The 27,570-nt window shown below is 34.9% G+C and overlaps 1 protein-coding gene across 1 annotated transcript in view; it reads right to left on the bottom strand.

The window, feature by feature from the left end:
• Positions 1-27,570, bottom strand: part of Ide (Insulin degrading metalloproteinase) — a 599,910-nt gene that overhangs the window by 360,217 nt on the left and 212,123 nt on the right. The window lies entirely within an intron of this gene.

Genomic DNA, 27,570 nt, shown 5'->3' with positions numbered 1-27,570 from the left:
TAATGTAAGATTTGTCAAATGAGAAAGAGGAATGTAGTAATGTAATAAGCAAAATTGTCAAATAAGCAGTCAACTGCAGAGCAAATGATGTACAGAAAGAAGAGAGTGGGAAAGGAAATGGTATCCTGTGGTATGCTAGAATTAATTACATAATAATATAAGATGAGAGTTTACTTATTAGCCCTTCATGTCATAGTGAATCAAATTCCTTAATAATATCAAGAGCAACTGATTGAGTTTTTTTTTTCTTTTCAAAATATTTCAGATCATATGACAAAAGTGGATGACATGAACAAGTAAGTGAACACCACACAAGATCAACTCTTCTATGGTGAACTCATTGGCAAGCGACTAGTATCTAAATGTCTGTTATGATCTTCGCAAGCATATCATCCATAATGAAAATTCTTCAATCAACTATTTCAGGCCACAATTTCTGTCAACACATGTTAATGGTAGCTTCCTTTGCCAATTTTTACCAACTTCTGTTAATAATGGCTTTTAATTTTTCAGGAAATGGCAACGTATACTAGAATATTAATTAAAAAACTTTAATCAATACCTTACTATATCCTGGCAGTGCTACATTGTCATCATCGGGGATCACAAAAAAACAGGATATGTTCATGCAGACACTAACACTAGGCAAATGGGGCTCAATAAAGGTAACAGAAGTCGGGCCAAGCCCTAAACAGTGCCCCTAGTAGGCTAAATTGGGTTGTCTTGGCTTCTTGGCTGACAGTCTTAAAATGTATGCTTCCCAAATTTGGGGCAGTCTCATGCATCCAAATTTGTCGAGATTTGGAAAGTTCTTCAGAGCCTAGGCAGATTTGATGAATAGTCCTTTCATACTTGTATTTTCCGCAGTGTAATAGAGTGGCCTTCTTCCAGCGTATCCTGTGGTGAGTGTCCAAAGCATGGTCAGCAAATCCTGAGTGGCTGTATTGGTGGAAGCGAATGTAGTTCTTATGTTCAGATATCCTGATATTGGCTGTCCTGCCTGTTTGGCCGTAGTAGGACAGTTTGCAACTGTAAGAGACCTGGTATACTCCTGGTAGGTCTGGAGCAGGGGTCACAAACTGGTGATCTGCGAAGGCTTCATACCCAGCCTGAGACCTTAATGATTTCTTTTCTAAAAATCAATCTTGCTAACATCCTGTGGTGATTAAAACAGAAAAAATTCAAACTTCTAAATGTTTTATGACAGTTTTAAACAAAAGTAAAACTTATTACTATAATTCTTTGTACCATGTTTCTAACATCAAATGTTGGCAACACTGAATGGAAGTCACTTGTCACGCAGCCATTTTAAGCCAACATGATACAATGTCAATAAGTTACAGGTTACCATTGTAATATGATAGTGTGTTAATAAAAAGTTACCTCAATAATTTATCTTTTTTTTTGCCCATAACAACGTCTGAATTTAAAGATAAAAAAAGAAAAATTGACCAAGAAGGCAGAACTTTTCAAGAAAAATGGGAGAAGGCATATTTCTTTGTGGAAATAAAAAATATTCCAACATTTTGATATGTAGACAAAGTGTCGCCATGGTGAAAGAATATAACCTAAAATGCAATTATGAAACAAACCATAAGAACTGTGATAAATATACAGAAAAGATGCATGAAGACAAACTTAGATTTAAAAAATGAACTGAAGTTTTAACAGAGGATATTTTCGAATGTTATCACAACAAGTGATGCTGCTGTTAAATGTAGTTATGTCATAAGCGAAAAAAATTGTTCTGATGGAGAATTTATTAAAAATTGTATTTTAAGTGCATTCAAAATCATATGTCTGGAAAAAAAGCAAGCATTTGAAAGTATAAGCCTATCAGGAAATACAGTTGCGGAACATGTTGAAGATATAGCAGAGAACTTCCAAGATATATTGCGTGAAAAAAAAATAGTTTTGTAGCGTTTTCCATTGCAGTTGATGGAAGTACAGACATTATTAATACTTCTCAGTTAGCAATATTTATTCGTGGCGTTGATGACGATATGAATGTGACTGAAGAACTATTGGATATAGTGCCTATGTCAGAAACAACAACAGTAAATGACTTATATTTGTGTATTGAGAAAAGTCTTGAAAATGCTCACGCAGACTGGTCAAAATTAGTAAGTGTGACTATAGATATGCTCATACTATTGGTGTTAACGTTGGACTTCAAATGAAAAAGGAAATGTTGTGCAAGGACAAACTTAAATCATTTCATTGCATAATACACCAGGAGTCACTTTGTGCTAAAAAACTAAAGATGGAACACGTCATGAGTGTAGTAATTAAAACAGTAAACTGGATATGCTCTCATGCCTAGAATCATCAGTAATTCAGTGCTTTGTTGGATGAATTGGATTCACAATACAGCAGTTTGCAATATTATACAGAGGTTAGGTGGGTTGAACTCTTAAAAGAAATTGACATGTTTACTTCATCTAAAGGAAAATTGATTCTTCAGCTTACCGATGAAGATTGGTGCAAAGACTTGGCCTTTTTAGTTGACATAACAAGTCATTTAAACACTTTGAATACTGCTCGCAAGGACGTGAACGGCTGATATGTCATATGTATGATTCAATTAAGTCATTTCTGGCAAAACTCTATCTTTGGCAAACTCAGTTGGCAAAGAATAATTTAGCCCACTTTCCTACATTTAAATTGATTTTTCGAAATAATGATGATGCTGAAAAGTACATTCCTCAAATTGAAGAATTGAAAACTGAATTTGCTTATTAAATAATTTAAGGAATTTACAACGTACACAGGATATAAATTAAATTAAACTTTAATCTATATTTCCAATATTTTGGCAATCACGTTGCCATCTTCACAGGAACTTAAAATAAAGACATGTGCATGTAAGCACTACACACAGTAAATGAGGACAAAGCAGGAAGCTATTGTTTCTCCTAAAAGTCATAAAAGTAAAAGTAAATTTCCTAAAAGTAAAATCAAACTTGAAAAGCTATTTATGGAATCAGGCTAAGCCCTAAGGAACAGTCCAAACCTCAACAAATTTGGTTGCATGAGACTGCCCCAAATTTGGGAGACTTACATCAGAAGACCTTCAGCCCAACGGCCAAGAATACCTACATAGCCCGCTAGGTGGCACAATCAGGACTTTTAGGAGAACCAATAGCTTCCTGCTTCATCCTCATTTACTGTGTAGTGCCTGCGTGCACGTGTCTTTATTTTAAGTTCCTGTGAAGATGGCAATGTGACATTGCCGAAATATTGGAAATATAGATTAAAGTTTGTTTAATTTATTTATATTCTGTGTACGTTGTAAATTCCTTAAATTATTTATTATCGTATTGGAGGCTTAATGGATTGTATACAGCACTCAGAAAGGATTAAAACAGAATTTAATACTTCCTATATATTTCGTCTCAGTAAATGAGATCTCTTCAGGGATTACAAAAAAACTAATGTAACATCAAAAACAAATAACACACAATACTAAGCCCAACCACGTGGTGACACTAAAGTCCTATCTAGGTGGAGCGCCCTCCAAGGGCGGTTGTAGGTGGCCTGGAAAGTAAAGTGGGACCTCTGGTGATTAGCGTTTCCCAAATCTTAGGAAGCTTAATGCAACCATATTTGTTGAGATTTGGTTGGTTCCTGAAAGCTGCTGCTGATTCTAAGAATAGTCTCTCTTTTTTGAATTTGCTGTGGTGGAGCATGGTGGTTTTTTCCATGAGATCCTGTGGGTTGTATCCAAGACATGGTCAGCCAAGCCTGACTGAAATCTACAAGCAGATAGAGGGAACTGCCATGGGTTCCCCCCTCTCACCCCCTCTTGCCAATTTTTATATGGAAGAATTTGAAAAACGAGCCATAGACTCAGTCCCTCTCAAACCTTCTATCTGGCTAAGATATGTAGACAATATGTTCTCTATTTGGCTTCATGTCCCAGACACATTAGACTCTTTCCTCAGTCACTTCAACAGCCTACATCCAAGAATCCAGTTTACAATGGAAAAGGAAAAGAACAATTGTTTACCCTTCCTAGACACCTTAGTTACACACCTTCCCAATGGTACACTTTCCTTCGCTGTATATAGAAAACCCACACACATGCAGATACATTCACAAACTCTCCCACTACCACCCCGTTCAACAATATGGCATTATATTGCCATATTGTTGAGCCACATACACAACACTTTCCTCTCTAATGGCTACAGTGATCACAGTATTAAAAAAAAAATAATCAGCTCCCCCTCCCCTCAGTCTTCTCTTCAGAAAGAGTTTAGAAATGCAACCACCATACCCTACATCCATGGCACATCAGAAAAAATAGCCAAGAGTTTAAAAAAGTACAACCTACACACAGCATTTAAGCCCTACCGCAAACTTGCTACCCTTATCCGCTCTACAAAAGATCAGCTTCCTCCTCTCTCAGTGCCTGGAGTCTATAAAGTACCCTGTTCATGTAAACTGGCGTACTTTGGACAGACAGGCAGATCAGCCACTATCCACCTGGAGGAACATAAATCTTACATCCGCAAACACAACTATGGTTAGTCAGGCTTGGCTGACCATGTCTTGGATACAACCCACAAGATCTCATGGAAAAAAAACCACCATGCTCCACCACAGCAAATTCAAAAAAGAGAGACTATTCTTAGAATCAGCAGCAGCTCTCAGGAAGCAACCAAATCTCAACAAATATAGTTGCATTAAGCTTCCTAAGATTTGGAAAACGCTTATCACCAGAGGTCCCACTTTACTTTCCAGGCCACCTACAACCGCCCTTAGAGGGCGCTCCACCTAGATAGGACTTTAGTGTCACCCACGTGGTTGGGCATAGTATTGTGTGTTATTTGTTTTTGATGTTACATTAGTTTTTTGTAATCCCTGAAGAGGTCTCATTTACTGAGATGAAATATATAGGAAGTATTAAATTCTGTTTTAATCCTTTCTGAGTGGTGTATACAATCCATTAAGCCTCCAATATGATGTCCTCACAGCAATTAAGCCTCTACACATGGATTCTAAAGTATTTAATAAGCATGTTTAACCAACGTCTAAACCTTTCTATGAGAAAATTGAATTTGAAAAAAGATTTTCTGATTTCAACCAGTTTGAAAATGAATTATTATTATTCAGTTCACCTTTTTTAATTAATATTGAAAATGTTGACGAAGAATTGCAAATAGAAGTGATTGAACTTCAGTGTAATACTGAACTAAAAAATAAATATAACAAAGTTGGCATACCAAATATTTATAAATATCTCAGCAGTAAATATCCCAAATATAAAATTTATTGTACAAAAATGTTGTCAATCTTTGGAAGAACCTATGTATGTGAGCAATTATTTTCAATTATGAAACTTAATAAATTTAAAATTTAAATTGTGGTATAACTGTTTACGTAAGTTGTAAAGGCCAGCAATAAAAAGGGCCTTTGCTAGAGCCTTTCTTTTTTTAGTTTATGTTTTGGTTCACAGAATAATATTGAATATGGCCCGCATATTCAATATTATTCTGATATACATCTAATTGACTGGCCTTTTGCTGCGTTTGAGTTTGAGACCCCTGGTCTACAGGATATGGTTGGTCTTTAGGGGAGCAGACAAGAGATGCCAATTTCTTATGGCATCTCTTGGCTAAGGTTATATTTCTTTAGGATTTTTATTAATTTTTCAATTGTGTGTCATATGTATGGAATAATGATAGATTTTGATAATCTCTGCTTTGAAAGGGTAGGTAAGGGGGATTGCAGTTACATGGTTTTAATATTTTTTGGATTTTTGGGAGTTGTAGCTATTGGCTAAGAAAGTGTTAAGGATATGGCAAAGTTCAGTTGTTAGGACACTGTTATTTGAACTGATTAATTTTGCTGTTATATAGGATTTTTATAATCTCATAATCATGGCAGGCATTGGGGGGGGGGGGGGGGTCATCAAATTATTTTTTGATAGGTTCTGAATTGCTGCAAGAGATTAAAAGCAACAACATAATAATAATTACCAGAGCAAATAAGGAAAATGCCACAGATGTTTTAAACTAATCAGATTACTTAGGTAAGCTTGCATCGTTACTTCTGGATCGTTCTACCTACCTCCCTATAGACTATGATCCCACCAACACACAAATCAGAACACTCCATAGGCTGCTAAAAAAAAGTTACCTCTTGGCCTGTGGAAGTCACAAACAGACTAAAACCTTATAACTCTAGACCCACCCCCACCCCAGATATATGGACTACCAAAAATCCATAAGCAGAATGTGCCATTACGTCCCATTGTGGATGGCATTCATTTACCCACATACGATTTAGCCAAAATGTTCACACAATATACTGGCAACACACCATCACACATATAAAAAATTCAGCCCACTTTAAAGTAAGTATAGAAAACCTCACACTCCAACACACAGTTATAACGATCAGTTTTGATGTCTCCCACTAATTCAATGTCCCGCTCAAAGATACTTATCCAAGCCATATTTCCTGCTAATATCTCAGCCCTATTTCAGTTCACCATGAACTCAGGCTATTTTGTTTGGCAAGAAATCTACAACCAGATAGAGGGGACCACCATGGGTTCTCTTCCATGGCTGTCAGTTTAATGTTAGTAAGTGTAAAGTTATGCACTTTGGCATGATTAGAGTTCCAGCGGCATATTATATTAGAGGGGTTATGCTACAAGAAACTGAAGAGGCAAGGGATCTTGGTGTATTGGTAGATAAAAATTTAAAGTTCACATAGCAAAAGTTGCAAATACAACTCAGAGGATAACTGGTATGTTGAAGTGAACCTTGACATGTAAGGAAGTAATTCTGCCTCTTTATAAGACTTTGATAAGACCACACTTGGGTTTAGTCCAGATTTGGTCTCCTGGGTTCCAAGGGAATAAAGAAGCTGTGGAAAGGGTGCAAAGAAGAGTTACAAAGATTATATCTGGATTATGGGATTTAGATTATGAGGACAGATTGCGAGTATGTGGATTACAGACTCTGGTTAACAGGAGAAAGAGGGGTGATGTGATAGAGGTCTATAAAATTTTGAATGGGTGTTACAGCATTTCAACTGATGCAAATGTTTTAGGAGTGCTTAAGGGTCAAAGCTGTATAACTGAGAGGAGACCTCCACATAGCCTTTAAAGGAATGCGGAGAACCGACCAGGGCTTCTGACCTAATGTCCAATCCTCACCTTCTCGTGGTGCACCCTGTTGGGTATCTACTTTGATACTGAACGAACGAGGATGGGCTGGCAATTTGGGATTTAGCCGACCAAATTGTATTCTTATTGGTTAAACCAAAAATAAAAAATGATGGTACAACATGACAAAATTTCATGCCGGCTGGGGCGTCGCCCGGTTAAACAAGGCCCCCGTTGTTTTCGCCAGGGAACCAGGGCGAACAGCGAAAAGTCAGCTACTGGAACAAATCTGAAAACAAACCCCAACTCAACATCACCAGAGTTAAAGATCGGTACTATCAATGTAAGAAGCCTGAATGGCAAAGAAATGGAGTTAGCTGAGGAATTAGATAAGTACCAGATCGACATAATAGGGGTGAATGAAACAAAAAAGACCAAAACTGGTGAGATCTTTCTGAGCAATAAATACAAAATGTTATATTCAGGCAATGACAATCAAGGAAAAGAAGGAGTAGCCATAGTATTCAACACAAAATACGAGGCTAATCTTCTTGAATGGCAGTCAGTCTCAAGTAGAGTAATGTGGGCAAATATGAGAATGGGGAACTGGACAATGAGACTTATTTGTGCCTATGGTCCCACAGAAGGTTCTACTAAGGTAGAAGTGGAGGAATTTTTTGAGGCTTTAGAAAAAGCAACTGACACAATGAAAAAGGAAAAGTTGGTCCTTGTTGGGGATCTAAATAGTAGAGTAGGAAATGATTGTGAGACATACAAAAATATTTTGGGAAAATTTGGAGAAAAGAGCAAAGCTAATAATAATGGCAAATATCTGTTGGATTTCTGCTCAGGACATGGACTGGTTATTACTAACACCATGTTCCAACATAAAAATGTGCACAAATTCACATGGAGAGAAGAGGCTAGGAATAAGAAAAGTCTCATTGACTATGTTATTGTTGATAGTGATGTTTTCTCCCTGGTGCAGGACACCAGAGTGTACAGAGGATTTGAAATTGGAAGTGATCACTATTTAGTCTTGAGCAGGATAAAATTGAATTTCATATTGAAAAGAATAACATGTAAGAAAGTTTTAAAGCGAATAAAAGTTGAGCAGCTCTCAGATGTAAACTGTAGACTAAAATACAGAAATATTATTGAAAAGAAAATGAAAGAGTTTGAGAACAGGAATCAAACCTTGGAGATTCAGTGGCAAACTCTGAAGGAAACATTGATTGATTCTGCCAGAGAGGCATGTGGTGAGGTTGTGTGCAAAGATAAAAAAATCAGAACTCCCTGGTGGACACAGGAAGTTAAAGAGGCAGTGAAGGAAAAGAAGAAAGCATATCAAAAGTTCCTGGCAAATAAGTCAGCTTTTACTCTTACAGAATACAGAGACAAATGTAAGAAAGCTAAACAGTGTGTAAAACTAGCTAAACAAAAGTCATGGGAGGACTTTGGCAATAATATAGAAAATAAATATCAAGAAGGTGGCAAAATATTCTGGAGGTTGTTGAAGAAGCTTAGGAATGGAGGAAAGAGTGCTGTAAAAGGAATTAGAGATGATAAAGGTGAAATGAAAACAGGAGAAAAAGATATCCTTGAAGTATGGAGTAATTACTTTGAAAAACTGCTAAATGAAACAAGCAGTGATGACAGCACAGTGATAAAAAACACTGACCAGGCATGCAGTCAGGAATACATATCCATACTTGAAGTAGAAAAAGCCATCAAAGGCTTGAAATGTGGAAAGGCAGCAGGAGTAGATGATATTCGACCAGAAATGCTGAAGTATGGTGGTATAAGAGTCTTACAGTGGCTGCACTGCATAGTTCAGAAAGCCTGGACAGAGGGACGAATTCCCGATGATTGGAGTAGAGCTCTCATAGTACCCATATATAAAAAGGGAAATAAAACTGAATGTGAGAATTACAGAGGTATTTCCCTACTGAGTCTTCCTGGCAAGATCTATGCAAGTATACTTGAGAAACGGTTGAGAAGAATTGTGGAAGAAAAGCTTGGTGAAGAACAAGCTGGATTCAGGCCAAATAGAGGCTGTCAGGATCAGATCTTCACTTTACGACAAATAGTCGAGAAAGCATGGGAATATAACAAAGATCTGTATTTAAGTTTCGTCGATTTGGAAAAGGCATATGACAAGGTGCCAAGAGAGAAGCTATTCAATACGCTGCAGTTATATGGTGTCAATGGGGCATTATATCAAGCAATACTTAGTCTTTATCTGAGTTGTGAGTCAGCAATTAGAATTGAAGGAAGTACAGGAAGATGGTTTAATGTTAAATCTGGTGTGAGACAAGGATGTACATTATCCCCTCTGTTATTCATTATCTATATGGATCACATTATGAAGGAATGTGGTATTAAACCTGATATCAAAATTAGAGATGTTAATGTCAGCTCTTTGCTTTATGTGGATGATGTTATACTTCTAAATAAATCCGCTACAAGTCTGCAAGATTCTCTGACTAAATTGAATAGCTGTTGTAATAGATATGGTATGAAGGTCAGCAATAAAAAGACAAAGACAACGAAAATAGGCAGAATCATTGAAAATGTCAACTGTGTTGTGAATGGAGAACCTGTGGAACAAGTAAAACGTTTCAGCTACTTAGGCACAATTTTTACTGAAGATGGTAAACTAAATATAGAAATAGACAACAGAATCAGCAAAGCTGGTATCGTGGGAAGTCAATTGAATAAATTCATATGGAATAAGAAAGAAATTAGTCGGAACACTAAATTAGCTGTATAAAAGACTGTGCTCAAACCAATTTTAACTTATGGATCTGAGAGCTGGGTCAGAAGTAAAACACTTTTTGACCAAAGACTAGAGACCGCAGATATGAGAGTCCTGAGAAAGATTAGAGGCGTGAACAGATGCCATCAATGGCAATATCATATTAAAAATGAGGATATTAGGAAAGAACTTGACATTGTCAGCATCCAGGAATGCTTTAGCAGAGCTAATCTCAGATGGTATGGTCACTTAAATAGAATGGGAGAGGAAAGATTAGCAAAACAAGTGTTCTCTGCCAGGTTGGCAGGAAAACGACCCAGAGGAAGACCAAGATATAGGTGGATTGATACGGTACAAAGTGCCTTAGATGATAGAAATATAAGATCTGATAATATTGGAGTCTTGACAAGTAACAGACTGATTTGGAGGAAAATTGTAGATAGGAAGTTAGTAATGATAATTTTTTCATGTAGTACGGTCATATCCTGTACACCCCTTGAGGGTACATGGCAGGAATTTGATGATGATGATGATGATGATGAAAAATGTTTTGTTATATGGAAGGTGGGGAGAGAACATGGGAGCATCCATGGAAGTTAAATTTATTTGCAGTCAAGAAAGAGGTAAGAGCTAGGTTTTTCTCCCAGAGAGCAATGAGTGAGTGGAATAATTTGTCCTTACGGGTAGTGAGTGCATCTAGTGTGAATGAATTCAAAGGTAGGTATGATAGCTGGGCTGGGTAATTTACAGCCTCCCTCGATGAGTCCTTGACTCTCTAGAGGTTTCAGATGATAATAATAATAAACTTATCTACAAGAATTTCTATTAATCAGTAGGTTCATTTAGTAAGCTGGTGAAAGTTCTCCTAATATGTTTTAAATTAGTAAATAGGTTTTAAAAGCAGCACACTTGGTACAGCAGTTGCAAAAGTCATGTATTTGATGGTAAAAATAAAATTCTGAGTTCAGATGATCAAACATCATCTGAGGATGTCCTAGAGCATTACCAATTATAGTAATTTTAAATGGCAAAAAAAGATTTGGAAGCTAAGTAAAGCTTCCCCTTCATGCAAAAATAAATTATGGAACTACTCCGTGAAAAGGGAAGCTATTATGAAAGCTTTTATCGACTTTCCAATAAAAGTGTTCCAATAAATAAAAGAATAAAGAACACCTTCCAATGGAAGGTGTTCATTATTCTTTCCCTAAAAAAAGGGCATGGATTAAACAATTTTTACAACCATCAGTATGTTCAAGAGGCCAGTAGCATTTATACAGAACAGAGTAAGCCTATCTTTAGCAGCTTTGAAACCAGTAGCAGGTTTTTCACTTTTTACTAGGTAAAATTCTAGAAACCGATCTCTTCCAAAACAATGAAACTTATTTGGACAGATATCCTTTATCCATAATCAGCTTTCTTAATGTGTGTCCAGAAAACTTCCTGCAACCAAAAATCTGCTAAAGTAGCAATCTTCAAATGCCACTGTTTAATTTTTTTTTGTATTGCCTTTTCAGGTATGAATGATCTCAACAGATTTTTTATTTATTATTTTTATTTTCTGAATTTGACCTTCAATGCCCGTAATCAATGGCTTTTCTATTTTTTCAATTCTAAGTCATATATCATGTCTTCGCTGGAATACCTGCACTCCAGAAACACTGCATTGTATTTTTTTCTTATTTTTTACTGGCAAAACTAACAAAAAAACTCAATCTTATGAGGAAGTCATAACCTTCTTCCACCTTTCAACAATACCCTGATTATGAGAAGTCTAATTTTAATATAATTAATTATCCAGATTTCAAACTTCCTAACAGTATACACTGGCTTCCAAACAATAAACATATGCTCTCATGACAAGTGCACAACACATACTAAGCAAGACTGGTCCCACTCACATGACTCTTCCCAAACTTTTGCTTGCAAAAACAAATTGAAATACATTAAAAACATTATTTCATGCTATTTTCAAAGTGATTGAAAATAAGAAAAATCATGAATAGGTGAAAGAATAGTGTGTGTGTCCCATAATGAAATGTTTCTTAAACATTTTGAGGGAGTGGAGCCTCAAAGTAAAAATATTTCTTTTTCACAGAATACCTATGAAAGAAAGAATTATGACAATGAACGTGAAATATTTTAATCAAGAAAACATATGATACAAATAATAAAGTAACTTTTAATAAAAATTAATATTTTCCCCATTCACTGAAGGATTCATCCACCCCCAAAAAAAATAAATAAATAAACTGTAATTACAAGTGCAGAATCCCTACCAATGTTGCACAACAGCATTTCATAGAACACAGTTTAAGAAACTACCATAATGCTCTCTCTCTCTCTCTCTTCTTAGGAGGGCATAATGACAGAATTTATATTTGTTTATTACAATACTCCAAATTAGACACATCAGGTTCCCCCACCCCCATCGGTTGAAAAATATATTATACTTGACAATAAATTATATTATTATTTTTACTCTTATTTTAACCAAGAACAAGCAAACAAAAGCTTAACAAGTTGCTTAGTAATTAAGTATCTTCATAACAAAGCTACTTGTTTAAAGTTATTTAGACTAAGCTATAGAGCCCTACAAAGTCCAACATCTTCATTGTGGCAGGGTTAACAACAGAGACATATAGGAATGCCTGCAAGGTTGAGGTATGGCGGGGACACTTTTTCAGTTACTACAGCCCATTAAGGCTTTGTAGGAATCCTGAAAACCTGGCTAATTTGGGAAATGTGGTTTTATCATAATAGAGGAAAGCAACTCCCTTCAGTACTGGTTTGAAGATGAAGACAAATGATGTCAGAAAAGCTAATTTCCAGAAACTAGATGCATTATCAGAATGATTATAATGGTTACAATCATTATAATTTAATTGTATCTTTCCACTAGCTATTATGGAGCACTTGCTGAAGAGCTTAAATCATGCAGAAGAACTTGGGTCCCTGGTGACAGATTCTGCTGTATATATAATACAGAGAAAAAGATGAAAATGGGACCTTTAGGATGAACAACAACATGTCTTATAAAGATGTCTCGAGTCTATCAAAGCATAATCATCATTGAATCAAGTTCATCTGAAAACCACAAATAGATTCTTATGAATAGCTCTTGGCATGTTAGCACTTTATACTAAAAAATTGTATATTTGACAATTTAATGTAAGAGATGCTAAATATGAATAAAGATGTAATGGGAGTTAGTGAGACAAGATGGACAGGAAATGGAAAAATTGAAATGGATAATTTTAACTATCTAGTCAGGAAGTGACAAACACACAAGAAGTATTTCATGATGAAAAAAATAAATTTCCAAACATTTCTTCTACTGGCCTGTAAGTGACAGAAAATCATACTAATGAAACCTGCAGGATAATCTTTTAGATACTGATATCCTCCACATACATGCTCCTACTTATAGCCATTATGATGAAGAGATCGAAGAGTCTTAATACAGAAATATAAAAGATCATAAAACAAATAAAGAAATACAATATTCTAATTGTAGGGAAAAATCTTAATGCAAAAGTTGGTTCCACAGGAAGAAGAATGTCATCAGTAACTACTAAGTGTGGACTTGTGATATGAATAAGACGTGTAAGATCGAGTTTTGTAAGTGCAAATGATCTGATAGTAGCAAATACCTTCTTTTTACAACTATAAAGAAGACTATACACCTGGAAATACCCAGATGGTAAAATCAGAAACCAGACCTACTATATAATGATTAGAAAAAGATTTTGAAATAGTTTGTACAAAGAAAAACCTATCCTGGATCAGATATAGACTCAGACCACATTCCAGTTGTTTCAAAATTAAGACTAAGGCTGAAGAGAATTGTCTGAATTTTTTTTTTTTAATGTAGCTCACACCTACAAAATTTATTTAGTACTAAACTCAGTAATGAGGCTGAGATGGTATTAGATACAAAACGCACAATATGAAGAACCAATTCATGAATATGGAAATAAGAAAAAAGCAAGAATAGAATACAATATATTATTATTATTACGGGAAACTCCAAGGAGTCCATAGACTCATCGAGGGAGACCCTAACATCATGTTAAGAACAACTATTCGAAATTCACATAGTATCTATCGTACTTCACCTTGAATTCATTTACAGTCATGGCACCCACAACAGACTCCGGCAGCTTATTCCACTCATTTCATCTACCTTTCACAAAACCATGCAGTCCATCATACAGTATCCCATTTTCATCTATCCAATCCTGTATTTTCCTCTCGACTATTTTCTCCAAGACCTTGACAACGATTCCTGATATGCTGATCAGTCGGTAATTTACAACAGCAGTCTTGGAACCTCCTTTATGCAGTGGAACTATTTTCCCCTCTTTCTACCCCTTGGGACTAATCCAGACCCGAAACTCAAATTAAACAAAATGGTCAAGAGCAATGACAATTCTTTAGCCGCTTCACGTATGACACGAGCTGGTATACCATCCAATCCCACAGATGTATTGACATTGAGGTTTTGTAATAGACTATTCACCTCCACTTCATTCACCACAATTCCAATATAAGCTGTTGGTTCTTTCATTCCTGCAATGTCACCATCTGGATGATATACTCTTGCAAAGTGCTTGCTCAGTAATTCCACTATATCAACTGATTCGGTTACCTCCCTACCTTCAACATTCTTTAAAATCATTCTGCCATATACATTTTTTCTTTTACTTGCAACATATCGAAAAAACTGTTTAGGATTCTTTTTAGCCTGCATGGCTAATGTTCTTTCATAATCCACTTTTGCTTTTCTTACCGCACTCGTTACCCTTCTGACCTGCGCTTTATACCATTTATGTGCCTGCCGGTCACCTTTCTCCTTAAATTCCCTGCACAATTGTTTCTTTTTTTTAGCTCAAGCTTAATGGTGTTATTCATCCATTTAATCCCTACTTGATTTATTATTCGGACACTAGGTATACAGTCAGCCATTGCCTCCTGCAAACACTTCTTAACCACCTCCCATGCACTATCAATATCCAGCCCTTGCAGTTTTACATGCCATGGCACTGAACCAATCAAACTCCTAAGCTTGTCATACTTACCAGCACAATAATTCCACATGTATTTTTTTTTTTTTTTGCTCACACTTGGATAAAGGATTAAACTAAATTTATTATACTCTAACCAAGTGAAAAATAAACTTTCAACATCTTTCCCTAAATCCAGAGTAATTTATTAAAAAAGGGTGGCACACCATTTGGCAACTCCTATAGGGAGAGATGACCTGCTAATGCTTCTGCCTGGTATCTCCACTTGGGTCTGGCTCCCACTGAAGAGACTTCAATAAAGGTCGAAACTAGTCTGGGTTGTGGCCCTTCCCTTAATGCATAACATTAGACATATCCACAAGGAGATGTGTTTTGCATTATGGGAGATACTAAGATAGGAGTGTTGGTAGCTTGCTCCACCTTTGCAAGGAGTGTCCTGGTGTTGTACCACCTTATCCCAGTCCTGAAGATACTTTCAGGCGCAAACTTTGTTTACTCACACTTGGATAAAGGATTAAACTAAATTTATTATAATTCCACATGTACCCTGTCTTAATTGTAAATTCCACACTTTTAGCCACCTCCCAAGTCAAGACCCTATGATCACTCTCACCAATTGGTGGCAACGTGGTCATATTCGTTACAGCCAAATTCTCAGATGCAATTACTAGGTCAAGCACTCTCTTCCCCCTAGTATTTTCCATTACATGCTGTCGCAGATAGTTATCCCTTAATAACCGCATAAAATACAATTCCTTCCTCCCATGTGTCCTCTCCTCCTTCCACGCATTTCTTCTATTTGCTTATGCATACTATCTCCACCATCTATTCCATCACCTGGTCTATAGCAGCACCCAATTGTATATTTTGTTCTGCTAGCCTCAATCTCATACCAAATAGTCTCAAATGTGCTCTTTTCTCTATCCTGCAGTTCAACTTCTATTCTCCTTGGCTGAAGCTCATCAGCTATCATGAATAACACTCACCCCATTTTATTCTCCCTGTCACTCCTGAACACACTATACCTCTCACATTCAATCCCACTAGCTATATCATCTTCTGTCAGCCATGTTTCACTAATGCCAATAACCTGTATCCTGGAAGTGCCAACCAAGGCCAAAAATTCTTCCTTCTTGTTCCTAATACTTCTAGCATTAGTATACATGAATTGCAGAAGCCCATTTGTCCCTATTTTGATGCCTTATACTAACTATCCCATTCTGATTTGCTGTCCTTCGTACTCGCTCAGGCATATTACACAAATTCATACACTCAACTGTCTCCCTAAAGTCTGCATATCTACTCCAGTGGATATAGCAAATAAAAAATGGAGAAACACAGACAGTGGTTCCCAACCAGGGTGCTGACATGCTCATGATTAGGCCATGAGATTTGCTCTAAATATCAAATACAGATATATCTTAACCCCTTAACACACCAATCAGAAAGCAGTCTTTTTCTGCCAATTTTTTTATTCTTTATTTTCTTTATACACAAAAGAACATTAACAAATCTTGGAGAAAAAAAAAGTCTCTTTTTGCAAAAAAAAAAAAAAAACGTTAACTAAACTGCATCTACTTCGCTAAACTGAATTAGTAAATAGTCAGTACACATATATCTTGTTTCTTTGTGAACCCTTTTATTTTGTTCATTGCTTTTTCTTGAGCAGAGGAAACATTGCCGAGTTGTATTTTCTTTCTTTTCTGCTGGTGGTATGAAAGATGGAAAATGTCGTGCAGATAATCTCAGTGGTGTTGGGATATTTGATGGACGCACTTCTTGAAATGCTTGTAGTTTTATATTTTTCAATGGAGAGTTCGATTACTTTGAGAGGAAAATCAAGTGAATCCATCTTACCGCTAGATTTCTGGTAAAGCATGAAAGCGTTCCACAGTGCCAGGTCTAAGAGATGAAAGAAAATCTTTTTATAATACTTCTTGCCTCTCTTTCTGGGTACAACATACGAAGACAGGTGTTGATCAATGTGATCAACACCACCCATGGTATGGTTGTAATCCAACACAAGTTGCGGTTATTTTATTCTTCATTTGCACGTCTCTATATTTACCACTGATGTAGTGTGAATGGTAGTGATAAGGGAGATATCCTTCTTGTCCTTCCATTTCATTACACACACTTTCTCTCTCTGAAAACCAATTACTTCTCCAGTTTCAATTTTTTATTCTTCAATTCACTGGGTACTTCTTTTCATGTACGCGTAATGTTCCATAAACATCAGTCTTATTTATTATCAATAGATCCGCTAATCCAGGTGAATTATAGAAATTGTCCATAGTCAAACAATAATCTTTATTCAATAAAGGTTTCATCAAAGTCATCACTACTTGTGAAGACATTGGAAAATTGCTAAAATCTCTGTCCAGAATGGTATTCTTGCCAGTATAGATTATAAAATTACAGACATACCCACTTGTGATTCACATAATAAGTATGTTTTTATGCCGAATCTAGCCCTTTTGAGAGGAATGTATTGCACCCATCACAGACAACCTTTATAAAGCAATAAACTTTCATCAATAGTCACCAATTTCTCTGGCCTAATCGAATTGCCAAATTTTCTATTCAAACCTTCATAAATTGGCCAGATTTTGTTGAGTTTTGGGTGAGGGTGATTTGCTGGATCAAATTTATCATTATTTGAAAAATGTAGAAATTATTTTATGGCCTCAAAGCATTTCCCGCTCATACAATCCGGAAAAAAATGGTGTATATAATAATGGATTTTTTGTCCAATAATGACAGTATTCTGGTTTTCTTACTATACTTTGCAAAAGTATAACAGCCAAAAATACTCTGATTTCATTTGGATTTGTGTCATACCAAGAAGTCTTTTCTTTACCACGGGTACGACTCCTTGCATATCTATTTGTTTCATCCACAACACATTGAATCAATTGATCATCAAAAAAAAGCTTGAAGAAATTTAGACAGTTATAATTGTGGACAAAAAATGTGCAAACACAAACAAAATAGCTGATACATGCCGTTGGCAACTTTTCTCGGCTGAAAGGAAATAGGCACAAAATTGTCTAGCGTGTATATTCACTTGTATTTATATGTGAAACCAAAATTCATAGTCACACGTATTAACTCGGGTGCATGGAAAAAACTCAGTTTCTTGGACCCGAGTTAACTCGGTTGAGTGCGTTAAGGGGTTAACATTCTGTAAACAGAATATTGTGCAAAAGATATTCATAAAGGTCACTTCAATTGCAAGATAAAGAAGCGTTTATTGGTTTAAATAATGATCAAACTTTACAAATAAAATATATAATGACCTATCATTGAATAGTTTTTGCATGTATGTTCTCAAACAATTTTCCAATATCTGAGAGACTGCTATGATAATATTGCTGAAAATTTCCTCGACTTCTATGAGTAGTGGTTTCAGCACCAACAAACATCAAAAGCAAAAAGAGGGAAAGGAAGTTGTCCACAGAAGAATAAAGAGTATGTTTATTCACAGTTAGACTGAATTAATAACATTAAAATTGCAAGACAGTTATTACCTATGTAGTTTGTTTCTGATATAATAAAAGTTTTAAGCTTTATGTCTAAAAATTTAATAGTTATTAATCTATTTATGTTAGTTTATATATTAATTTTTATAAATAAAATAGAATTAATAAGAGAACAAGGAGAGGCTGCTGTGAAATTTTTAAAAGGTCACAAGGGTTCTAAAAAAAAAAAAAAAAAAAAAAAAAAAAAAAAAAAAAAAAAAAAAAAAAAAAAGATGGGGATCCACTGACTTGTACTATACACAATCAGCTAGCAATAATGACAGTAAGTTGGCAGTTTTGAATGAAATTGTTGTTAGATTACGACAGGTGAAAAGTGAAAGCAAGTTAAGAAGATCATGAGACTTCATAAAGGAGAGTAATTAATGTTATTTAATTGCCATGTGGGCAAGATTATGTATATGCATATTTATTGCATATTGGTCAGGTCAGTTATGGTCAGTTCTTATATATAAAGACTGAGCAATGTAATTTGATTTATTATCTTAAAAAAAATTAGTGATGGTGCCTTTTTCAATATCATTGATTTGTTTAATTTTAGGGTATATAATGATATTTCACTGACATGTTTAGTGATGATCTTTTGTTTGTGTTTTCATTGAAAGTCTGATGTAAATAGTCAGTTGTGGGGATATTGCAATCATAGTAATGTTCAATTAAACATGATTTCAAAGCACAAATAATGGATCTGGATGTACTTGGTACATCATATTGTAGTTTTATGTGTTAATAAGTTTTGTAGTTTATTATTGGTGGTAAGACACTTTTGTAATTAAACGACTGAAGAACTAGTTGAAAAAATTTTCACAATTTTTTGGGATGTGAGAAGAGAAGAGAACATGATTTGGAGTGAATGGACAGCATAGTCTATAAGCTGCTGAAGATACTGCCAATGCCAGAAGATATTTTTTAATGTGTGATTTTTGGTTTAGTGTAGTGACTGATGATAAGTATCTAGAAAGCATTAATAAAGTGTTTAATATGACCAATTTTTAATACAGTAAGGACTGGTTGGTGATTTATTGGGACAAAGACAGTAAAGCATAACAGATGTCACCAGAGTCATAAGGCACAAGGTAAAGTTCATTATAGCCATTAATTAAAGAGAATAAGAGCTCTTTTCAGAGTACTTTTACTCTAATTAATAAAGAGCTGGCCATATGGCTAGCCCATTTGTAGAAAAGTCATTTCTCTTCTTTGTTCATTATCAAAAATTTAGGAGGATATGAAGCTGTTGCTAAAATATTTTAGCAAAACTAACTCCTAAAGTATCTGCAAATGCTTTGAGTTCAGCTAATACACATCCATTATGTTCCAGGGTAGACGAATGGGATATCTACAGATTTTATTCCATGCAACTTTAACACTGGTTGTATGATTGACAGATGATGCAAATTGGATCCAATGTTGTTTTTGACTCTGATGGAATACATTTTTCCCCATCTTGCAAAATTTAATGTGAAGCAGTCATCTTGAAGAACTATCAGTGAAGTAGCAATGTATGTAATAATTTATATTATCCAGGTAACAACAACTGTAAGTCCAAAAACATAATAATTTCATTTGCAACAATATCCAAGCTTGGTGGAACTCCTGAGTGCTAAGCAGCCAAAAAAAGATTGAAGCAAAGTATGTTTTGAAGATGCCTTACATCAATGGGATATCTACAGATTTTATTCCATGCAACTTTAACACTGGTTGTATGATTGACAGATGATGCAAATTGGATCCAATGTTGTTTTTGACTCTGATGCCTGGCATAGAGGATTTTGACCTGAGACCATTTAAAAGTTACAAGATTTGATGTAAGGCATCTTCAAAACATACTTTGCTTCAATCTTTTTTTGGCTGCTTAGCACTCAGGAATTCCACCAAGCTTGGATATTGTTGCAAATGAAATTATTATGTTTTTGGACTTACAATTGTTGTTACCTGGATAATATAAATTATTACATACATTGCTACTTCACTGATAGTTCTTCAAGATGACTGCTTCACATTAAATTTTGCAAGATGGGGAAAAATGTATTCTAGTTTGGTCAAATTTACATATGGGGGTCACTGTAATGTGAGAATTATAGTGCAAGCACAAGGAAATGATCCTCCCATACATGTTCTCTTCAACATCCCACATGAGCAGTGGAAGAATGGAAAGTGAAGACTGTAAAATATATTGCAGAATACAAGCAGGTGAACAGATGAAAATCACATGAATATATTACATCCATTATTAAGAAGAGAAAGGTTGTTATTGTTGTCATACACTCAACAACTCATCCTCATTCATTTGTGGTGGCATTTCCCCATGGAGTGGTGCATCCATTCAAATCATCCATAAGAGTGGGCTGAGGCACTTGCAATTGAAAGGGTCTGAATTAACTCAGATTGACCTATCACAGTCAATCTGAGTTAATTCAGAACCTAGTTAGTAAATAAATGAAGCATACTGTAATAAGAAATTCCAATGAGAAATGGTTAGTATCACTTCCAGAGCAATGTCAAATTGGATATGGTGAAATGGTGTATAGTGACCCACACGGATAGCAACCCCTATCTCTAGTTCTGTCCTTATGAATAATAGCGATATGCCTTAAAATGGGATCTGTACTGAGTTTTAAATGTCACCTACAAACAGAAACAGATGTTTTCGTTTTCGGAGAACAACCGCAACATCACTGATATTTTGGTAGAATCTACAACAGTTCCACTGTAAGAATTTTACTCTTCTTTTGACTTGTAGATCATATTTGATTTCTGAGAGGTTAAGTCCTTGATTTTATCAGCCCTGTACATGGGAGGCCCAAGATCTATGACACAACAGTGGCAGTGTGAGCAAGTGGTTAGAGAGAAGGAGGGAATTTGTTAATATGTTTCTTGAAGAACTAAGGATGGAAACCATTGGGAAAAACAGTATCGTGAAGACCATTTCAAAGAGTAGCGATGTGTGGAATGGAGGAGGAGGATGACAAGTTGGTGTGATAAGCTTAGAATTAAGCTTTTCACTGAACTGCGTATGCATGTTTACCATTAGCTGCTTGTGTTCACACATAATCATGGGAACGTGAAGGAATGGTAGTGGTGAGTTCAGTGAGAAATGTCTATTAAGTGCATAACCTCTTCTGAATACAACTAAGCATTCTGAGGGAGGTTTATGTGAACCACCCCAAATGTGACTATTATATACTAAGGTCAAGCAGATTTGAAATTATATGCAAATTTCAGCAGAAGAAAAGTATTGTTTAGAAAAACTGCTTTTGGGAAACTGAAAAATGTTTGTGCCAGGATAGGCTAGACATACATCTCTCTTCTGTTCGACACAAGAAGAGAGGTGTGATCTTGGTTGGCAGCAGAATATTGTCAAAAGTAAGGAAGAGCAAAATGTAGTCTTCATCTAAGAGATTAAACTGAATTTACATTGTGGTGGCAACAAGTCACCCAGTTATCTTCATCTTACTTGATTATGTCAAGGAGATCAGTGTTTAAGACATTAGTTAACCAAAGTTACGATGTCTCATTCTCCGGAGCATTACAAAGTTTCGTAAACAAAGAGAAATGAAGAGTACTGTCATCTGCAAAGATATGAACACTGGATGTTAGAAAGAGAAGATCACAGATGTATAGGAAGAAGAGTGTGGGAGAAAGCATAAAGCCCAAGCATACTCTAGCATTGATTAAAAAAACCTGATGAAAGTAAAATTATCTACCATGACCGACAATGAATGACCAAAGAGGAAGTCAGTGGTACGTAAGGATATGCTGAAGTGAGATTTGGCTGAAACACCAAATACAAAATATTCAGTTTGAAGTTTGGCTGAAGTATCAAATATTCACCAGAAGCATACTGAATTTTATTAATTTTATAAACAATTTTATAAATAATTTTATAAACAAATAAAATTGTTTATAAAATTTATAAACAAATGTTTTGTGGAGAAAAAAAAAGGAAAAAAAAAACTCATGGAAAAAATTTATCAATTTTAATGGATGTATTTTTTTGTTCAAAACATTTGTTAATAAAATTTAATTCACAATGTTTAAAATTTAATTAATTATACTTTGCTGATTATCCAGACCTTTGGCCAAATTGCAGAATGATGAAAGATTAAAAAAAAATGCACATAATGCTTCATGTAATCATGTGACCCCATGAAAATGTGCGTGTATATATCAAAAGCGCACATTCTGGGTGTGCTAGGCATATGGTGCACACCCACAGAAATAGCAATATTACTGATATTATTGCATTTATTCCTGTTAAAGACTCTCCTAATTGTTTCCGTCTTCACATGATTCCTAAAATTAAATACAACATATCAATGCTTCATGAAGAGGATGCTTTTCGATGCATAAACATTGCACATTAGCATTAATAGCCCAGGTGTGGGGTCACAAATACAAACACCTTTGAGCACTTTGAACAGACGTACAGATGATGCAGTGAGTCAAATTCTTAGTTTTCCACTTGTTTTAAACCACCCAGAAGGCGAGGCAGGATGTGCGCTGAGACAATAGCACCCAGAAATCAGTGGCTATGATTGGTTATTGTGTCAACCAATCCAATTGAGCATTGCCATTTGTCATGAGTTGCTGTTTTTATTTTCTGAGTTTCATTTTTTTGCATGCATGGAGTGTGAACTAATGTGTTTAGGACACCAATATAGACAAATTTTTATATAATTGTCTGCAAATAATTTATAACTTTTTTGCCAATATTTACAATGGGAAACAGTATTGATGATTTACTAATGTCCTGTTTTCTGCCAGAGCTTTCATGGATTGTAGGATTATAGTCAAAGGAGGTTGGAACTTCTGTATAAGTAAGTAAAACTAATTATTTCAGCCTTTCTTTGGTTCTATCTGGAAAAGTAATAATTTCCCCTATTGATTACTTTTTTCCGATTTCTGTGCATATTATATGGCTGTATTTAAAAATCATATCAAAATTCAAATGGTCCGTATCTCACTCTAGTATTTGCCAATGATAACCTAATCTCTCCACAAAACACAAACCCTTTGTGCTTTTTACATAAACGGTACGCATGAAGCATAGCTTTGTTCATTTGACCTTTATGCTTTTTATGTTTAAAATTATATTAATTGATAAATTAAAGTATTCAAAGTTATCTTACAATTAATTTTACTAGCCTAATTAAGATAAGCACTGATGCGATATGCACTCTTAAAGCTTTCATTCATCAATAAAAATGCAATTGTAGAGTTAAATTGACGAAAATTTTGTAGCGCAAGTTGCACAAATCATCCTCACTCTAAATGGACATGCGATATCACTGATATATATAAAAAGAGAGAGAGAGAGAGAGAGAGAGAAAGAGACTGAAAGTTTCAAAAATTGACTGGAGAGCTTACGAGAATACAATCTTTGGATTCGAGATGACTTAGCTTGCGCTAGTTAAAAGATAAGAGTACTGGTGAGGCATCTGTATATTCACCTTTTATTAGTTCTTTTGATTAATGTTTCACTGGCCTGACAGCAGTTTCAAACTATTGGTTCTCATTGGAGATCAGGAAGAAACCATAAAATGACAAAAATCCTCATTCAATACCAAAGCAATTCTGTTTCAGAGAATTATATTATTCATAAGTGAGCAGCAGTCAATGCTTAAGAATAATCATCAAAGAATAACCTAATTGTATTCATTTTGACAATGTAAAATAAACAGATAAATTCATATTTCCTGCATTACTTAAAAAACTTTCCAAGTTTTTTAAGTAGCACAAGCTAAGGCAATTCCGATGCTAAGGATTGTATTCTCATAAGCGTTCGCTATTATTTTTAAGATCTCCTATAGTGAAATGGAGGATATTATGGATCCGTCCATATTTTATGGCCAAATGTAGAAAAAAATCTTAAGTTTTAAAAATTTACTACAGTTTGTAAGAGTATAACATTGTTATAAGCTTCTTAGTAAATTTTTGAATTTCTGCATTTGTTAACTTTCACTTGTTTCCACATTTTGCTATAAAAGATGAACTGTAATATTATCTTAACATAGTATCTTATGTAAGCTTTTCAGATCTATAATTTAAAATTTTATTATGCATCCACCTAAAAATCACTTATGAATTTAATTTCTGACATAGTAATAACATTCAATGAGATTTTGTCTTCAATTTTTTTTTTTTTTTTTTTTTTGTACTTGGTCAACTTGAAGTGTAGTACTTCAGGCTAGGGAAACTACACAATGCATTAATTAAAGGCAAGTAGTGTAAGCCACTCAATTTTGGTCTTGTTCTCATAAGCTCACTAGTAAATTTTCGAAACATCTTTCTTTCTACATTTGTCTATAAAATATAGATGGATACATAATATCCTCCATTCATAGAGAACATTGCATTTAAAAAATACAGCATAAAAATCAGAAAAAAATATTGCACTTATTTCTTCCAATAACAAAAATATTAATGGAACTTAATTATTATAAATTTAATATATAAAAACAAATTTGCGATAAATATGGTGCAGGAAAAATGAATTTTTCAGCATTTTTTTGGAGTAGCATGCATCTAATTTCTTCATAAATACTTCTGACTTGTGAAAAAAACTCTTTCAAGGAATATGCTGGTAGCTAGTGCCGAAATAAATTTTCAGAGAAATTATACTGCAGAATAAGTTTACTCGTTAGCTTTGGAAACCCTTCTATTTGAATGGTTGTACAAGATAAGGGAAGGCTTTTCCCAATTGGTTGCTTTTATTATAATGCTGGCTAACAGGAAATTTTCTGCTTCAGTCGGCCAAATATTGGATCTTTCTAGTGATTCAGCAGAAGCCAAATATCTAAAAAAACACAGTGAATTGGCCAAATATCGAATATTCAACACATCTCTGTGGAAACGCTTTTACATCGGCTATTCATAACTGCATTTTTTTAAGGAAATTACAACATAGACTAATGTTAAACTAAAATAAATTTTATTAATACTTCCAATATTTCAGCAATTCAAATTGCTATTATCAGAGAAATACAATAAAGCATGACATGTGCAAGCAGGCAATAAGTAATGAGGATGAAGCATGTCAATTAAAAACAAGCCGAAAGTCCTAAATAACATCCATTAGTGGGCTAAAATGAGCATCCCTGGCTAGTGGACTGAAGTACCAATGATGAGGGCTTCCCATATTTGGGGCAGTTTCATGCAACCAAATTTGTTGAGATTTGGATAGTTTCTTATGACAGAAGCAGACTCAAGGAAAACTCTTTTATTCATTATTATAATTATGGAAACAACAATTGTGTTATAGTAAAATTTCAGTTTAATATAAACCAAAATAATCACTCAGTGTTTCGACGTTCACATTAAGGTCATCATCTGGAGTGTATACATATATATACAAAGAAATAAGCTATTGTATGTGTGGCATGCTATAGTCACAGTAATATGGTAAACTGTTAAAACTTCTGGCTTGATCTTTGGTAAAAAAAAAAAACTTACTACATTAAAGCTAGAGTCCTGTTCTCTAGCTTTAATGTAGTAAGATATTTTGTTTGGATAAAATATCAAAATTATGGTAAAAATTTTTAAAAAAATTAAACATGAAAAAATATTGTTTATTATTGATAAAATTATATAGTTTGGTATAATTCAAAATTACTTAAAAATAAAATATATTCTTCTTGTTTTGTTTCGTGAAAAAATTATGCAGTTTAGTATCATTCAAAATTACTTAAAAAATAAAATCCATTATCATAACCCCAATAATGTTCTAAAATAAAAACTATAACAAAAAGTTATGTCTTTAATTGTAATGTCCGAATATTTAAAAAGACGGAGTAAACATAATAAGCACAATGAACACTCTACTACTGGCGCAAACTGCATATAAACAACAGTGGAACTGTGTGACAGACAGTGTCGCATTATGCTAATAGCTTGCATCTCACTATGACGCGCAAATGCTTGTGCACGTAGCAAATACTAGCAATATGACACTGTGGTAAACACAGTGCTGCTAGCATCCTTCGCCCTCCTAAGTGCTACAAGATGGATTTTTATTATTTTTTATACAAAATAACAGAATTATATAGGATTGTTGATGATAAAATTAAATATTACAAGCAAATATAAATAAATTAATAAATACATTTATATATAGAGAAAAATTGGGGGTGCTGCAGTTCCGCAGTGCCTATGCACGAGCCGCCCCTGGTCCTGTTATTATTATTATTATCTATTTGGTTACAAATCATTTAAATATACTACAAGTACTAGTGTACAAATACTAGTGTGTGTGTGGGGGGGGGTTTCTGAAAAGAGAGAAGTTCAGGGATCCGTCAGGCTGGCATGTAACTAAAGTGTCTAGGAAGAGACCTGTTATTTTCTTTTTCTACGGTGAACTGCTTCCTAATATGTTGATTGTTTTATATTCAGGCCATGTGATCATATGGAGAATGCATCAACAAAGCATAGCCAAACAGCAGGTCTATGTGGTGTGGACTACAGAGGAAGATGCCAATCCACTCACAAAAGATACGAGAAATACCATAATATGGTAGCTTGGTAAGAAGTCTATGATGCCAGTTCTGTCTTGGAAATATCAAGAATGACCACATCGGTTTCTCATGGCTTGTGTCCAAAGATGAGTAAGATAATAGGAGAAGGGCTATCAATCATCATAAAGACTTTCAAAACAAGATTTTAGAAAATTTTGATTGTGCTAGGGTAAAGTTTACTAGAATCAAGACAGGAGGTTGCTTGGAGACTTTCTACTGGCAGTCTGGAAAGGAAGTTTTTGCAATGGAAATGAAAAATCAAGTTTCTAAATTTTATTTTCATTGTCTATGCAAGCACGATAGTCACTCTTGGTGGTCATTGGTTTAGGCGTGGCTCTAATAAGCAACTTGCTGTAGAGTGCCCAGTTATGAAGTGCTGAAACTGTGCTTAAAACAGAGCCACACACATAATGTACAAAGTGCAGCAGACACCAGCACAAATGGAATACTTTTGCATGCAGAAAAGATGGACAGCACTATTGAATCCATTTGAAATCCCACCTTCAATAATGCAGAAACATCTGATCCTGCTATGAGTGTCAAGATTTTCCATCTAATTCTACAGAAAAACAAGCTTAATTCACTGAAACTTCCTTGTAGGAAGAATAAGAAGCAGCTT

The sequence above is a fragment of the Typopeltis vanoorti genome, chromosome 5 (assembly GCF_054136105.1).
Source record: "Typopeltis vanoorti isolate ZY-2024b chromosome 5, IOZ_Tvanoo_1.0, whole genome shotgun sequence".
Taxonomy (NCBI): Eukaryota; Metazoa; Arthropoda; class Arachnida; order Uropygi; family Thelyphonidae; genus Typopeltis; species Typopeltis vanoorti.
The sequence above is the reverse complement of the archived record's forward strand: the minus strand, read 5'-3'. Positions and strand labels throughout refer to the sequence as shown.